The sequence below is a fragment of the Taudactylus pleione genome, unplaced genomic scaffold (genome assembly GCF_031769625.1).
Source record: "Taudactylus pleione unplaced genomic scaffold, aTauple2 ptg000309l, whole genome shotgun sequence".
Lineage (NCBI taxonomy): Eukaryota > Metazoa > Chordata > Amphibia > Anura > Myobatrachidae > Taudactylus > Taudactylus pleione.
The window spans coordinates 7232825-7249676 of NW_028284710.1; the positions used below are offsets into that span (position 1 = coordinate 7232825).

At 45.8% G+C, this 16852-nt stretch overlaps 1 protein-coding gene across 2 annotated transcripts in view; it reads left to right on the forward strand.

Moving 5' to 3' along the window:
* COL15A1 (collagen type XV alpha 1 chain) overlaps positions 1 to 16852 on the forward strand; it is a 432564-nt gene that overhangs the window by 228446 nt on the left and 187266 nt on the right. The gene's annotated exons all lie outside the window — the stretch shown is intronic.

Below are 16852 nucleotides of genomic sequence, written 5' to 3' on the forward strand. Positions count from 1 at the left end.
GATACTGAGTTAAACATATGCCTGCTGGTACAGCGTATTTTATGTGTTTTCACACTGCAATGTTCTGGTGATGCACATTTTCACTTGCAGTTCCATTTATGGCTGATGAGGCATAACTGGGCTGCAATGTAGGCTGTAATGTTCAGTGTGGCTGGAATTGACATAAGTGTAAATACTGTATGCACGCTTTCATATCTATATTTTGCATCTGTATAGAGCTGGTGCAAATGCTCACTATTGATGATGATGATAAATAGCACACCAATCGTACAAATAATGGATGGGAACGATGCATATAATATAACGCATATTAGCGAATATAAGCATTTATTTCTGTGTACACAATGCAGGAGTATATATGCCCAATTTCCATCCTACTATGCAGCAGGATCCTTGTGTTTATCTTACTTTCTGTGCTATATATATTATATTGCCAAAGTATATTATTTTCTTTTATGTGTAATGCATACTTGCCAACTCTCCCTCATTGTCAGGGAGACTCCCTGAAATAATAGCAATCTCCCTGTCCCCCTGAAGAGTCCAGCAATCTCCCTGATTGCGTCTTGCCCCCATTATGAAGCAGTTATATATTAATAAAACAGAGATATATACATTCAAAAGGGATCATTAGTATAATTTTCCTGCCTTGGTTATAAGACACAATGATCCCCATGGCTACATGCATTTTCTGAAAGTATCAGTGTGTTTTCATCAAAAAATAGATCTTACTACCTGCTTTGGGGCTCATTTATATGTAGATGTAAGTAAATGTTATGACACCCTCTCAGATGTAGCAGTACACGACCACTTTACTGCCGTGCTCATAGGTGGTGCTTTCACAATCTCCCTGAAAAGCATTTTGAAAAGTAGGTAAGCATGGTGTAATGCGTATTTTATATGATTTATCATTCTTACTGTTCAGCACTGCCCAGTTTATGGCACCTTACAAAGAAATAATGATTATTTGTAAATATGAACAGTCATTCCACATATTTGCTTTGTATTCTATTATGTGTGTACATTACATTCTTCCACTTGTGTTATGTATACACACAGCCCCATAACAGTTCTTCAGTGCGCCCTGTGCCGCCTCTCTCCCTGAGTGCATGCCGTCTTAAGGCTGCGTCACAGAGGATGGGTGGGCAGGAGCGCTATTAATGGAGCAGTGGACACTAGCTGTAACATTAAGATGTTCCAAGCAGGCTGCAGGATGTGTGGCCGGAACATCTGAAGGATGCACTGGATGGGATTGCAGCACCAACCTGGAAAGGCACACTGCTAGCCAGATGCATGAGCTGAGGGGTTGCAACGGTACCATCCCTAGGGCGCTCCGCCCTATGTGAGGGCACCGGCCACAATGTCCATCTTATGGCCCTGTATCAGTGCTTAAAGTGGCCCTAGAGAAGTGGTGGAACTCACCTCCCCTCTCTGAGTTTTTTTTGTTTTAAAAAAGGGACGGCATGCGTGGCGCAAAAAAGGGGCGCTGTTTTATAAAGAAATACAATAGTATTCCCAAATCAAATTGCGCAAAACAGTAGCAGAATCTTGATTCACTCCTGATTCACATTGCACCACATAGTAGTGTCCCTTATTCATGTATGACACACAGCAGTGCCCCTTTTACACAATGCCCACATTTGTGCCCCTTATACACAATGCCCACAGTAGTAGTGCCTCTTATACATAATGCCCACAGTAGCAGTGCCCCGTATACAATGCCCGCAGCAGTGCCCCTTATACACAATCCCACAGTAGTAGTGCCCCTAATACACAATGCCCAAAGTAGCAGTGCCTTTTATACAATGCCCACAGCAGTGCCCCTTACACATAATGCCCACAGCAGTAGTGCCTCTTATGCAATCCCCAGTGTAGTGGTGCCCCTTATGCAGTGCCTACAGTAGTGGAAGTGCCCCTTATTCAGTGCCCACAGTAGTGGTAGTGCTCCTTATGCAGTGACCCCAGTAGTGGTAGTGCCCCTTATGCAGTGACCCCAGTAGTGGTGCCCCTTATGCAGTCCCCTCAGTAGTGGTAGTGCCCATTATGCAGTGCTCACATTGGTAATGCCCCTTATGCAGTTCATCCAGTAGTGGTAGTGCCTCTTATGCAGTGCCCACAATAGTGGTCGTGCCCGTTATGCAGTGCCCCCAGTAAGGATGTCCCTTATGCAGTGGCTCCAGTAGTGGTACCCCTTATTCAGTTAACCCAGTAGTGGTAGTGCCTCTTATGCAGTGCCCACTGTGGTAATGCCCCTTATTCAGTGCACCCAGTAGTGGTAGTGCCCCTTATGCAGTGCCCATAATAGTGGTAGTGCCCTTTATGCAGTGACCCCAGTAGTGGTGCCCCTTATTCAGTCCCCCCAGTAGTGGTAGTGCCCCTTATGCAGTGCCCACTGTGGTAGATTCCCTTATTCAGTGCCCCCAGTAGTGGTAGTGCCCCTTATGCAGTGCCCACAATAGTGGTAGTGCCCCTTATGCAGTGACCCCAGTAGTGGTAGGGCCCCTTATGTAGTGCCCACAGTGGTAGTGTCCCTTATTCAGTGACCCCAGTAGTGGTTCCCCTTATTCAGTTTCCCCAGTAGTGAAGCCCCTTATGCAGTGCCCCCAGTAGTGGTGCCCCCTGTAGAAGTAATGTCCCAGTAGTAATGCCCCCTGTAGTAGTGCCCCCTGTAGTAGTGCTAATAGTAATGCCCCCAAGGAAATGCCCCCAGTAATAATGCCACCAATAGCAATACCCCACAAGTAAATGCCCCCAGTAGTAGTGCCCCCAATAATAATGCCACCGATTAAATATGCCCGCAGTAGTAGTGGCCTGAATAGTAATGTCCCCAAGTAAATTCCCCCAGTAGTAATGCCCCCAATTGTAATGCCCTCGAGTAAATGCCCCCAGTAGCAGTGCCCCCAGAAGTTATGCCCACAATATGAAGCCGCTTACACACAAACCCCCCCCAAAAAAACAATACTTACCTAAAGCCCTGCTCCTGCGTCCGCTGCCTCCATTCCGCCTGGCTGATCTGCTGAACTATGGGAGAGACGTCATGATGTCTCTCCCATAGTGCCTGTGGGGGGACCCGGAAGCCGTAGCTCAAGAGTGAGATCCAGCCTCCGGCTGTCGCTGCTGGGAGGGAGCCGGTTGCCTGCTGGTAACAAAATCTCAGCGGGTGCCCGGCAAATGGAGCTGGGCTGAGGTGGGTTGGAAGAGGCGAACTGATTCCGTCTCCAAATAGAAGTGACGGAATGCAGTTCTGCCCCGTTCCGGCCCACTTTAACCCCTGCCCTGTATACACACATATCCATTATTTACTTATACTTCATAAGTGCAAACATATTGCTAAGTACCTTACAGTTGTTATCATACATTATATTTCTGGTACCCCGTGTTTTGGGATGCGCACAGTAGTTGAGACGGCAGCTCCAGTGGATCTTCCTTATTTGCTGGCAATGACTTCACAAACTTATCCTTCTCAGAATGTAGCAGAGGCTAGCCCCATACACACACACACACACACACACACACACACACACACACACACACACACACACACAATAAAATGAAATAACATGACAGCCTTGATAAATAGAATAATTTGGTCTTTTAGGAGGTTGTTAAGATAGGAAAAATAATGATAAACATACAAATAACAGTCAATTCATCACAAATGAATTAGAACAAATATAAGATAGTAGTTAGTAAATAGGCAATAATTCTCTCTTGTAAATAGGCCTCATTATCCTAACCTCTGCAGCACCTCTTTAGCTACAAGTATAAAAAATATGGTTTCTTAATTACTTTAATTCACTATTCTCTAAACACAATAACCTCAATTATATTATAAGAAGAAATAGTGAAACAGATTATTACTCAGCAGACTAACAAGGATTTTCCGTGTGTGTGTGTGTGTGTGTGTGTGTGTGTGTCTTGTGTTAAAAACACAAAAGCTTCACAGAGATAAATGATTTTAAGGCTTTATTAAACCACAATGTGGACCTGATTCAGACCCGGATGCTAAGAAGCGTTCACTCGTAGCTGCTGATGGTTCACATTGTGCGCATGCATATGAATCGCAGTGCACGTGCGCGAGCCAGTCACTGCGATAGGGAGTCGTGCGCTCGTAGCACAAAGACTGAGCGCTACCTTGAGTGACAGATAGTGCCGTTTTTCGGTGGTAACAGGGGAAGGTGCTTGTGAACGGTATGCAGTTGGGAAGCCGGCGGACCTAATTCCGACAGCCGGCTTCCCGACTGCTTAATCCCGGCGAGGGTTAAATGACAGGCGTCATTTTACCGACGCCGGGAGACCGGCGCCCGGCATCCTGATTGAAGGGATGCCGGGCGCGGACAGCCGCGGGAGGGGGAGGGTTAGGTTTTGGGCTCCTGGGGGTGACTTAAGGTTAGGCACCCCCCCGGGAGGTTAGGGTTAGGCTAGGGGGAGGGAGGGTTAGGGTTAGGCACCCCCAGGCGGGATTTAGGGTTAGGCACCCCCCCGGGGGACTTAGGTTTAGGCGGCGGGGAAAGGGGGTTTGGTTTAGCCACTTAGAGGCGGGATTAGGGTTAGGCCCTGGGGGGAAGGTTAGGGTTAGGTACCCCTAAGGAAGGGTTAGGGGATGGAATTAGGTTAGTCTATACTTACCTTAGGGACGATCAGGATTTTCGCCCATGTCGGGCAGCCGCTGTCGGGATTCATAAATCATACCGATACCCTTGTGAACGGGGGAGTGGTGGTGCGAACGCAGGCGTGTCTGGGCGTCAAAACGGCATTTAAAGGGAGTGCATAATTAGCATGGAGGCGTCATTGTACATGTCACCTGGTTGTATTCCAGTCAGCACTGATCGCAGTGCTTGCGGCAGGGTAGGGGCTACCTCAAGTGCTGCGTGCAGCTCCGATGGCTCTCAATGTTACTGATTAATCACACACTTCCTGGAGATAACGTGTTAAGAAAGGAAAGTGGGCATCTTTATACATCTGTGACGCTCTCTAAGACATAGAGGACGTCCTTACGCCACACAGTGCGATCATGGAATTTGCATACCCGGCCCCTTTTGGCAGCGAGCGATTGCGGCTTAGTGTCCGGGTCTGAATCAGGCCCAGGGTGTGCAGAGTAAGTGTAATCATTAAACAGAGGCTCTAGCAGAATTATTGCAGGCACAAGGAATATGCAGAGTTATACACATACAGGGCTCTATTCATTATGTTAATTATCGGGGTCCGATAATTAACATTCTATCTCTGTGAAAATCATCTGTCTCCTCGAAGCTTCACTGCTCCTTTCGCATGCGCACAAAATCCCTGGTATCCTGCGTAAGGAACCGGAAAGGGGCAGAGGGATCCGAAAGGATCCCTCTTCGCAACCCAAGACTCCTTCCCATAGGGAAGGAGCAGGTTTCGTGAGCAAACGCCATCTGAAGATGGCGAATGCTCCCGTAGGTAAGCTCCAAAAATATTATATTTTCGGAGCTTGATTAATTCTGTCCCAGTGTATGGGGACAGAAGGCCATTCTGGGAGAGAAAGATAAGCAGGAGATAACTGTGTACCTTTTTGATGAATGGCCTGAAACCTTATTTCTACAATAGCAGGTGAAAATGTTATAGGATCTTTCTTCCAGGTACTCCAAACGGATTCTACTAGAGAAGGGGACTGACCAACTGCCAGCAGGTAAGTATGTGTTCCTAAATTACGTGGGAACCCTACTGGTTTCGTTCCCTGTAATTTTTGGAACCAGGACTGGCTGAGCAGTCCGGGGCTAGTTATGCTTTTGGGGGGGACCCTATGTCTTTTTTGTTATATATAAAAACACTTTAAAGTAGGTACACATGCAGAAACATACACAAATCACACTGATCTGTGTATGTTTCTGCAAAACTCGCAGCTCAGGAGGGGGAGTGTTTGAAACTTCAATTTCTCTGCGAGTTTGCTTCAATCTCACCCGAGATTGTAATCTCGATTCTTGATAAATGCCCGAGTTGCATCTTTTTCATGAAAAGTTCTTCCGAGTTTGCCCGATGGTGAGTTGTTTTGAGTTTGCTATTTTACATGAGTTTTACAAGTGAGAAGAGAGAAATCTCTCCCAAACTCAACAGAGTTTGTCTTTAGTAAATTTGTGAGATGAAAAACATGGCTAAACTCACCAGAGATTGTCATTTTGACCAAACTCAAAACTCGAATCTTAGTAAATTTACTCCTTGCAATGCAATATAAATAGAAGAAACATACAGGTATACGACTTGCCAAGAAACTCTGGTACTCAGGTGGACTCAGGCAGGGACAGATTAAGATTGAAAACCAGCCCAGGAAATTTCTGGAAGCAGCCCTAATGCATGAGGGGGCAGGGTTTGTAGAGGGGGGTGAGATCAGGGTCATAACAGGGCACAGTAGCGCCCAGTGCAAGACATGAAAGAGGCGCAGCAGTCGGAATCCCGGCGCCAGAATCCTAACTTAAAGTATTAGGGTTATTAGGTTATTCTTATATACATACGGCGACATATAACAGTGTAAACATCGGTACTATCGATGCACATCAGCCAGTGACGCAGCTTGCACGTCAAGTCTGACCAGCCACAAACACTGCAGCTCCCCTGACATGTAGAGCTCTCATACTGTGAATGCAATTGCAGGGGCTAATTTATGCATGCCCATGAAACATTTTTCAGACTACCCCCCATTACCTACCCCAAATGCTGACAACCTGTCCCTCACTTTACGAATGCCACGACTGTGCCCTTATAATATATAAATCTAGCTCAGTGTCTTGCAGGTATTACAGTTAATCAATATTGCAACACTCTGCTGGTTCTTCTGCTGCGGTCCCCAGCACTCTACCAGTGGGTATTCAGTAGCCCTGGCACTTGGCACCACCTCACCTTAATTGCTTACCTCGTCTTAGCTCACAGGCCTGACACACCTCACCCCACTCTCCAGCTCCACTTCTCAGCATCTCCCTCACTGCACGGTTAGGTGCTGTAAAGGAACTCTGACGTCACAAACACATGACCTGTGGCAAAAGGGGGAGGGGCAATGTTCAGATCAGGGGCCAAAAGTGTCCCCTCGCAGCCTTGCTTCACTTGCCACACTTCAGGAACAGTGGCTCACTTCGCTCGCCACAGGTTTATATTCCTCCTCTATGCCCACGTGGATAGTAACACTGGTAGCGGTTCAGCCCTGCTGCAGCGGTCACGTGGTTGTGATGTCAGAGGTCCATTCTCCAACTTGTATCTAGCAACAACCCTTCGTGCTCTGCTCATGTGCAAACCACAAATCCCTTTCTTTTGTCAGCTTGTTCCTTTCTGCCGCTCTGTGGCTCCACCTAGTGGCAGCCTCCCACATTACAGGTTCCATTGGCTTTTATCAGAGCCAAGGGTTTCACCTTTTGTGCAAGCAGTCCCCAAGTTCCTCACCAGTGTCTGAACTACTGTGGTTGCTACAGTTAGGGGGTTAGATGTTAGGGGGACCCACAAACCAGCATAGTGGATTCCTTTTATACAGGGCCTTGCAATGCACTGTTCTGCCCCTGTATGTCACATTTTTTGTTGCAAGCTATGCATATGTATACCAAGATAGTTATGTAGCAGGAATATATTGCTATGATCCATTGTTGGGAACATTTTAAAATAATTTACAGGAAAACTTTGAAACAATGGCCCTCATTCAGAGCCGTACGCTCTGAGCAGAGCGCACGCTCTGAATGAGGGCCGCCCTCCATAATTATGGAGCGTCCTCCTGGACCCTCGTATAGCTGTGGGTCACCACCCACAGCCTATACGAGCGTGCAGTTTGATGGCCGCGATGGTCTTGACCATCGCGACCATCGCCACTGCGAGCCGGAGCCTGCGGTTGAGGTTTTCAACCGCAAGGCCCGGAGTGATTTTGGCTCTATCAGAGCCAAAATCACTCCCACTGACATCACTAGTGATGTCAGTGGGCCGGCTTCTGACAGTAGGCGTTCCCTTGGGAACGCCCCCGTCAGGGAGGCACGCCCACCAAAGGGGGCGTGCTGTCAATCAACATCGACAGCACGCCCCCTTTGATCAGACACAACGAGCGAAGGAAAGTCCTTCGCTCGTCGCGTCTGGCGCATGCGCACGACGGAGCTCCTTCCGTCGTGCGCATGCGCAGTGCACAACATCGCCACTTGCGAGCGGACAGCCGCTTGCGAGTGGGTCTGAATCAGGCCCAATGTCTTGTATTGCTTTGCTTTATGCTCAGCATACCTAGGGTTCAATCCAATTGGGAGTGAGTTTGCGAAAGTGTGCTCCTGAGAAATGCAAGGTCCAATTTGAAATATCACCTTGCTGTAAATGCGGCGAGGGTACACAACTTTTTTACAGTTTTCGACCTGGAAGAAGTGCATGAAAAAGTGGGGAAACCACACTGGACCTCCAAACAGTGACAAATGAGACAACAAAGTATTGGGGGTAAATTTACTAAAGTGAGAGCTTTTAGAAGTAAGTTTTAAAAGTAATGTTACCTATAGCAACCAATCAGATTCTAGCTATTATCTTCTAGAAGGTGCTAGTTAAATGTTAAGTAGAATCTGATTGGTTGCTATTGGCACTTTTAAAACTCACTTCTAAAAACTCTCACTTTAGTAAATTTACCCCTTGGAGTTGTGTCAAATGGCTGATTGTTCCACTTTTTAATAATGGTGGGAAAATGATAGCAAGAAACTGTTTTTCAGGCAATAAAAGTCTTTTAAGCATTTTGGGGTATAATGTTTGGAAAGTAGTTGTTTAGTGTTTGTAAAATGTTGAAATAAAAAGTTTTACATCTCATCTACAAGTTTTAAAATCCCTCTTTCATCAATACAACACCTCCACATATCTGTCCTACATCATTTACACCTCCACATACCTGTCCCACATCATTTACACCTCTACATACCTGTCCCACATCATTTACACATCCACATACCTGTCCCACATCATTTACACCTCCACATATCTGTCCTACATCATTTACACCTCCACATACCTGTCCTACATCATTTACACCTCTACATACCTGTCCCACATCATTTACACATCCACATACCTGTCCCACATCATTTACGCCTCCACATACCTGTCCCACATCATTTACACCTCCACATACCTGTCCCACATCATTTACACCTCCACATACCTGTCCCACATCATTTACACATCCACATACCTGTCCCACATCATTTACACCTCCACATTCCTGTTACACATAATTTACACCTTCACATTCCTGTCCCACATAGTTTACACCTCCGAATACCTGTCCCACTAAATTTACACCTCCACATACCTGTCCCACTTAATTTACACCTCCACATACCTGTCCCACTTAATTTACACCTCCACATACCTGTCCCACATCACTTACACCTCCACACACCTGTCCCACATCATTTACACCTCTACATACCTGTCCCACATCATTTACACCTCCACACACCTGTCCCACATCACTTACACCTCCACACACCTGTCCCACATCATTTACACCTCTACATACCTGTCCCACATCATTTACACATCCACATACCTGTCCCCCGTTATTTACACCTCCACATATCTGTCCTACATCATTTACACCTCCACATACCTGTCCTACATCATTTACACCTCTACATACCTGTCCCACATCATTTACACATCCACATACCTGTCCCACATCATTTACGCCTCCACATACCTGTCCCACATCATTTACACCTCCACATACCTGTCCCACATCATTTACACCTCCACATACCTGTCCCACATCACTTACACCTCCACATACCTGTCCCACAACATTTACACCTCTACATACCTGTCCCACATCATTTACACATCCACATACCTGTCCACCATCATTTACGCCTCCACATACCTGTCCCACATCATTTACACCTCCAAATACCTGTCCCACATCATTTACACCTCCAAATACCTATTCCACATCATTTACATCTCCACATACCTGTCCCACAGCATTTACATCTCCACATACCTGTCCCACATCATTTACACCTCCACATACCTGTCCCACATTATTTACACCTCCACATACCTGTCCCATATCATTTACACCTCCACATTCCTGTTACACATAATTTACACCTCCACATTCCTGTCCCACATAGTTTACACCTCCGAATACCTGTCCCACTAAATTTACACCTCCACATACCTGTCCCACTTAATTTACACCTCCACATACCTGTCCCACATAATTTACACCATCACATACCTGTCCCCCATCATTTACATCTCCACATACCTGTCCCACATCACTTACACCTCCACATACCTGTCCCACATCACTTACACCTCCACATACCTGTCCCACATCATTTACACCTCTACATACCTGTCCCACATCATTTACACATCCACATACCTGTCCCACATCATTTACACCTCCACATACCTGTCCCACATCACTTACACCTCCACATACCTGTCCCACATAATTTACACCTCTACATACCTGTCCCACATCATTTACACATCCACATACCTGTCCCACATCATTTACGCCTCCACATACCTGTCCCACTTCATTTACACCTCCACATACCTGTCCCACATCATTTACACCTCCACATACCTATTCCACATCATTTACATCTCCACATACCTGTCCCACAGCATTTACACCTCCACATACTTGTCCTACATCATTTACACCTCTACATACCTGTCCCACATCATTTACACATCCACATACCTGTCCCACATCATTTACGCCTCCACATACCTGTCCCACATCATTTACACCTCCACATACCTGTCCCACATCATTTACACCTCCACATACCTGTCCCACATCACTTACACCTCCACATACCTGTCCCACATAATTTACACCTCTACATACCTGTCCCACATCATTTACACATCCACATACCTGTCCCACATCATTTACGCCTCCACATACCTGTCCCACTTCATTTACACCTCCACATACCTGTCCCACATCATTTACACCTCCACATACCTATTCCACATCATTTACATCTCCACATACCTGTCCCACAGCATTTACACCTCCACATACCTGTCCCACATCATTTACACCTCCATATACCTGTCCCACATTATTCACACCTCCACATACCTCTCCCATATTATTTACACCTCCACATTCCTGTTACACATAATTTACACCATCACATACCTGTCCCCCATCATTTACATCTCCACATACCTGTCCCCCATCATTTACACCTCCACATACCTGTCCCACATCATGTACACCTCCACATACCTGTCCCACATCATTTTCACCTCCACATAAGTGTCCCACATCACATACACCTCCACATACCTGTCCCACATCATGTACTCCTCCACATACCTGTCCCACATCATTTTCACCTCCACATACCTGTCCCACATCATTTACAACTCCACATACCTGTCCCACATCACTTACACCTCCACATACCTTTCACACATCATTTATAGCTCCACATACCTGTCCCACATCATTTTCACCTCCACATACCTGTCACATATCATTTACACCTCCATTTACCTGTCCCACATAATTTAAATTTTTACATACCTGCCGCACATTATTTACATCTCCACGTACCTGTCCAACATCACTTATACCACCACCTACCTGTCCCACATCATTTCTATCTCCACTTACCTGTCCCACATCATTTACGCCTCCACATACTTGTCCCACATCATTTACCCCTTCCACATTCCTGTCCCACATAATTTATATCTCCACACTACACCTCCATGTTTCTGTCCTACATCATTTATATATCCACACTACACCTCCACATACCTGTCCCACGTCATTTACACATCCACATTCCTGTCCCCCGTTATTTACACCTCTACATATCTGTCCAACTTCATTTACACCTCCACATACCTGTCCCACATCACTTACACCTCTACATACCTGTCCCACATCATTTACACCTCCACATACCTGTCCCACATCACTTACACCTCCACATACCTGTCCCACATTATTTATATCTCCACACTACACCTCCATGTACCTGTCTCACATCATTTGCACCTCCACATACCTGTCCCACATCACTTACACCTCCACATACCTGTCCCACATTATTTATATCTCCACACTACACCTCCATGTACCTGTCTCACATCATTTGCACCTCCACATACCTGTCCCCCATCATTTACACCTCCACATAACTGTCCCACATCATTTACACCTCCACATACCTTTCCTACATCATTACACCTCCACATACTTATCCCACATCATTTACACCTCCACATACCTGCCCCACATCATTTGCACCTCCACATACCTATTCCACATCATTTACACCTCCACATACCTGCGCCACATCATTTACCCCTCCACATACCTGTCCCACATCATTTACACCTCCACCTACCTGTCGCACATCACTTACACCTTCACATACATGTCCCACATTATTTATATCTCCACACTACACCTCCATGTACCTGTCCCACATCATTTACACCTCCACATACCTGTCCCACATAATTTATATCTCCACATTACACCTCCACGTACCTGTCCCACATCATTTTCACCTCCACATAACTGTCCCACATCATTTACAGCTCAACATACCTTTCCTACATCATTTACACCTCCACATACCTGTCTCACATAATTTCCACCTACTCATACCTGTCACACATCATTTACACCTCCACGTACCTGTCCCACATCATTTATACCACCACCTACCTGTCCCACATCATTTACAGTTCCACATACCTATCCCACATCATTTACACCTCCACATACCTGCCCCACATCATTTACACCTCCACATACCTGTCCCACATAATTTACACCTCCACATACCTGTCCCACAACATTTATACCACCACCTACCTGTCCCACATCATTTACAGCTCCACATACCTATCCCACATCATTTACACCTCCACATACCTGCCCCACATCATTTACACCTCCACATACCTGTCCCACATAATTTACACCTCCACATACCTGTCCCACATCATTTACACCTCCACATACCTGCCCCACATAATTTACACATGCACATACTGGTCCCACATCATTTACACCTCCACATACCTGTCCCACATCACTTACACCTCTACATACCTGTCCCACATCATTTACACATCCACATACCTGTCCCACATCACTTACACCTCCACATACCTGTCCCACATCATTTACACCTCTACATACCTGTCCCACATCATTTACACCTCCACCTACCTGTCCCACATCACTTACACCTTCACACACATGTCCCACATTAATTATATCTCCACACTACACCTCCATGTACCTGTCCCACATCATTTACACCTCCACATACCTGTCCCACATAATTTACACCTCCACATACCTTCCCAGATCATTTACACCTCCACATACCTCTCACACATCATTTTCACCTCCACATACCTGTCCCACATCATTTAACCCATTTTGAGCTTCTTATAGAAATTTACCTGAAAACTTACATGTCTTTATTGGTCAAATTATGCTATTTAAACCCCTCCAAGTGCATGATCATTCATTGGGAGGGGCGTGCCAGAGGCTCTGCACTGTGGGCCTGATTCAGCAAGGATCGCTATTCTGCTAGAACGTACGTCCCGCAGTTGCTAATATTAGCGGTGAAATGCAAATGTTTGCAATCGCATACCATAAGGACGCCCACTGCCCCATACACACATCCTTATACTTGGGCAACATAGCAAAATAATCGGTAACGTCGTGTGACATCGGACCCATACGCACAGTTAAGGCAGGTCAGACCACACTCAGGAATTGCTAACTTCAGGTCACGCTATGATCAGTGGTTTCCAAACTCAGGGCATGATTCAGAGCCGGACGCCACAGCTTATGCCAGCAGCCAAAAAGATTGTCGCGATGGTCAAGACCATCGCGACCAATGGGCTTGCGACGAGACTAGTGACATCACTAGTGACTAGAGACTAGACTAGTGACATCACTAGTGATGTCAGTGGGGCCGGACCCAGACGGTAGGCGTTCCCATGGGAACGCCTCCATCTGGGCAGCAACACCCCTGGCACGCCCACCAAAGGGGGCGTGCTGTCACTCACCATCGACAGCACGCCCCCTTTGGTGCGAGACCCATAGCGACAGCTTGGCTGTTGCTATGCGGGTCTCGCGCATGCGCACGACGGAGCTCCCTCCGTCGTGCGCATGCGCATTAGGGCACCATCGACCCGCTTGCGAGCGCTCAGCGCTTGCGAGCGGCTCTGAATCAGGCCCTCAGTCCTCAGGACCCCACACAGGTCACGTTTTCCAGGTCACCCAGCAGGTGCACAGGTGAAGTCATTACTCACTGACACATTTTATAAGATCCACAGGTGGAGATAATTATTTCACTAGTGATTTTGTGAGGAGACTTGAAAAACATGCACTGTTTGGTGTCCTGAGGACCGAGTTTGAGAACTTGTGCCCTAGATCTTGTTAGGGCAATACTGTATTCCTGTCCAGAACAAAATAATTCAGGAAAACTGACCAACATTTTGTCCCAAGGATATGATCCATCCAAATATTCTCTACCAAAATGGATTAAGGATGTAGTTGTGCAGTCTTACTAGTGGAAAAGAAATGAGGTGCCAATATTAGTGAAGATACAGTATATTCTACAAGAGTGATGGTGACCTCCTGGACATGCTTGACACATGCCTTAGCAGACAATTTATGTAAGGTAGCAGAGTGTACAATACCTTTACCAGACAATTTCTACTGGATGTGACGTCTTCTGCTCATGCTTAGTTTGAAAGGAAAATCCTTAAAACAGTTACCGTATATACTCGAGTATAAGTCGACCCGAATTTAAGCCGAGGTACCTAATTTTACCACAAAAAACTGGGAAACTTATTGACTCGAGTATAAGCCTAGGGTGGGAAATGCAGCAGCTACTGGTAGTAATCCCCTCCCCCTGGTACTGCCCCAGTAGTAATCCCCCCTGGTAGTGCATTATGGGAGAGGTCATGACATCATGACTTCTCTCCCTTTACCCACTGCGGGAGCCAGAAGATGGCTCCCACAGTGGGAACAGCAGTAGCAGTAGCCGATGAGAGTCTGGCAGACTCTCATCGGCTGCTAATTACAACAAACACACAGCTGCCGTTGCCGGCGGCTGTGTGTTTGGCGCTGTGTAGTGCTGACCAAACTCTGTCTGGTCAGCGCTACACATGCGGTGCAGCTGTGTCACAGAGACACAATCTGCACCGCGGCCCGCTGGTCCTGGAGCATCACTCCAGTATAAGCCGGGGGGGAGCTTTTTCAGCACAAAAAATGTGCTGAAAAACTCGGCTTATACTCGAGTATATACGGTATTTAAAAAAAATTTTGCAATTATTGTTCTGTCGATTATCCCAAATGCTATGACTGCCATGCAGTTCAAATGGAATAAGTCAAACTGTTATCATTAATTTAAGTTCCTTGAAATACTTCATGACAGCTGGATATTCCCTCCTATGTTTTTAAGGACAGCTTGAGAAGAATCTCAATACACCATAGGTCTCTGTGCCTACTCTATAACATAACGGGATGTATTATGTTTGTATGTTAGAAACTCTCACTTTCATATGTTTTCATACTCCACAACATACTGTATGCCTGCTGATAAATGCTTGTACACTATATTCTAAAACAAACATTTTTTAAATCTAGCACATTACAGGTTTTTCATGTTGGTCTGCATTGTTCTGTCTTCAAACATATTCTAGAACATTAGCTAATCCATTACTTACCTGATCCATCTTAATACAATTTATTATGAGAATAAAATTTACAAAACAAATTTCAGAGCTAAATCTTTTATCATACAGTATGTAATGTATGTATTCCATGATTTTGCATTATATTTCTATACTGTATATATATTTTGCATTCTATATACAGTGGTGTTCTCACTAGAGTAGTCAGTGGTGCAGTATTTGTGTGCTCAAATTAGGGCCTCCATACAGGTTGTCCAGGTTAAAACAAAGAAAACGATGCTTTAATATTGTCAGCATATTGTAACAGAAAAGAAAAACCTAGGGCCCATTCAGGGCCCAACCTCACTTCTTCAGCTGTAACTATTAAGGGCAGCTACTCTGGATGCATCACGCATCGTATTTTGAATGAGATGCATCCCGCCACTAATCGCATGCATATTGGCTGTTATTTAAGACGTATGCATGAAGATCATATTTGTCTACCTTGATGTTTTCCTCCTGGGGAAGCCCGGAGAGGAGAAGCAGGTGAGAGGTGATGGGGGCAGGGCCAGGCAATTTGCGTAATTAGGCGACAATATGTTGCAAATTGTGCATATTTAAATAGGGGATGGGGCCAATTAACGTGATTATCAAAGAATCACATCATTAGGCCCCACCCCCTCCTCACGGACGCGCTGTTTCCCGGTGAGTTTCTCTCTATTCTGCCCAGTTCTCTAGGAAGTGGGCTGTATTTGGCAGGAGTGCCTAGTTTTCCGGGGGTGTGGAGGGCTACCTGAAAAATCTGGAGGTTCCGGGAGAGTAGGCAAGTATGATAAATAAAAAATGCAAAGGAAAGCTCTTCTGATAAGCACTGTCCTTTGTGGTGTGTGCTTCAGGTTTATAACCGGGAGCACTACTGCGCATTTGCGGCCACAGGGGACCCTAGAAGGGATCCTACTGGATCACTTTAGAGGAAATCTTCAGTAAAAAGCCCATAGGGTGCAAGCTCTGGAAAGTTTGCTTTCTTTCTGGAGCTTGATGCATATAAGGGAATGCGGTCAAACCTCCGAAACTGCATTTTGCATGTTTGACCGCATTTATGAGGATAGTGCATCCTGCCCACACACACTTACGCTGAACATTAAAGCATACTGTACATGTTTTTATAATTCTGGTGAAGCAGATTTTCGAATTTACATACACT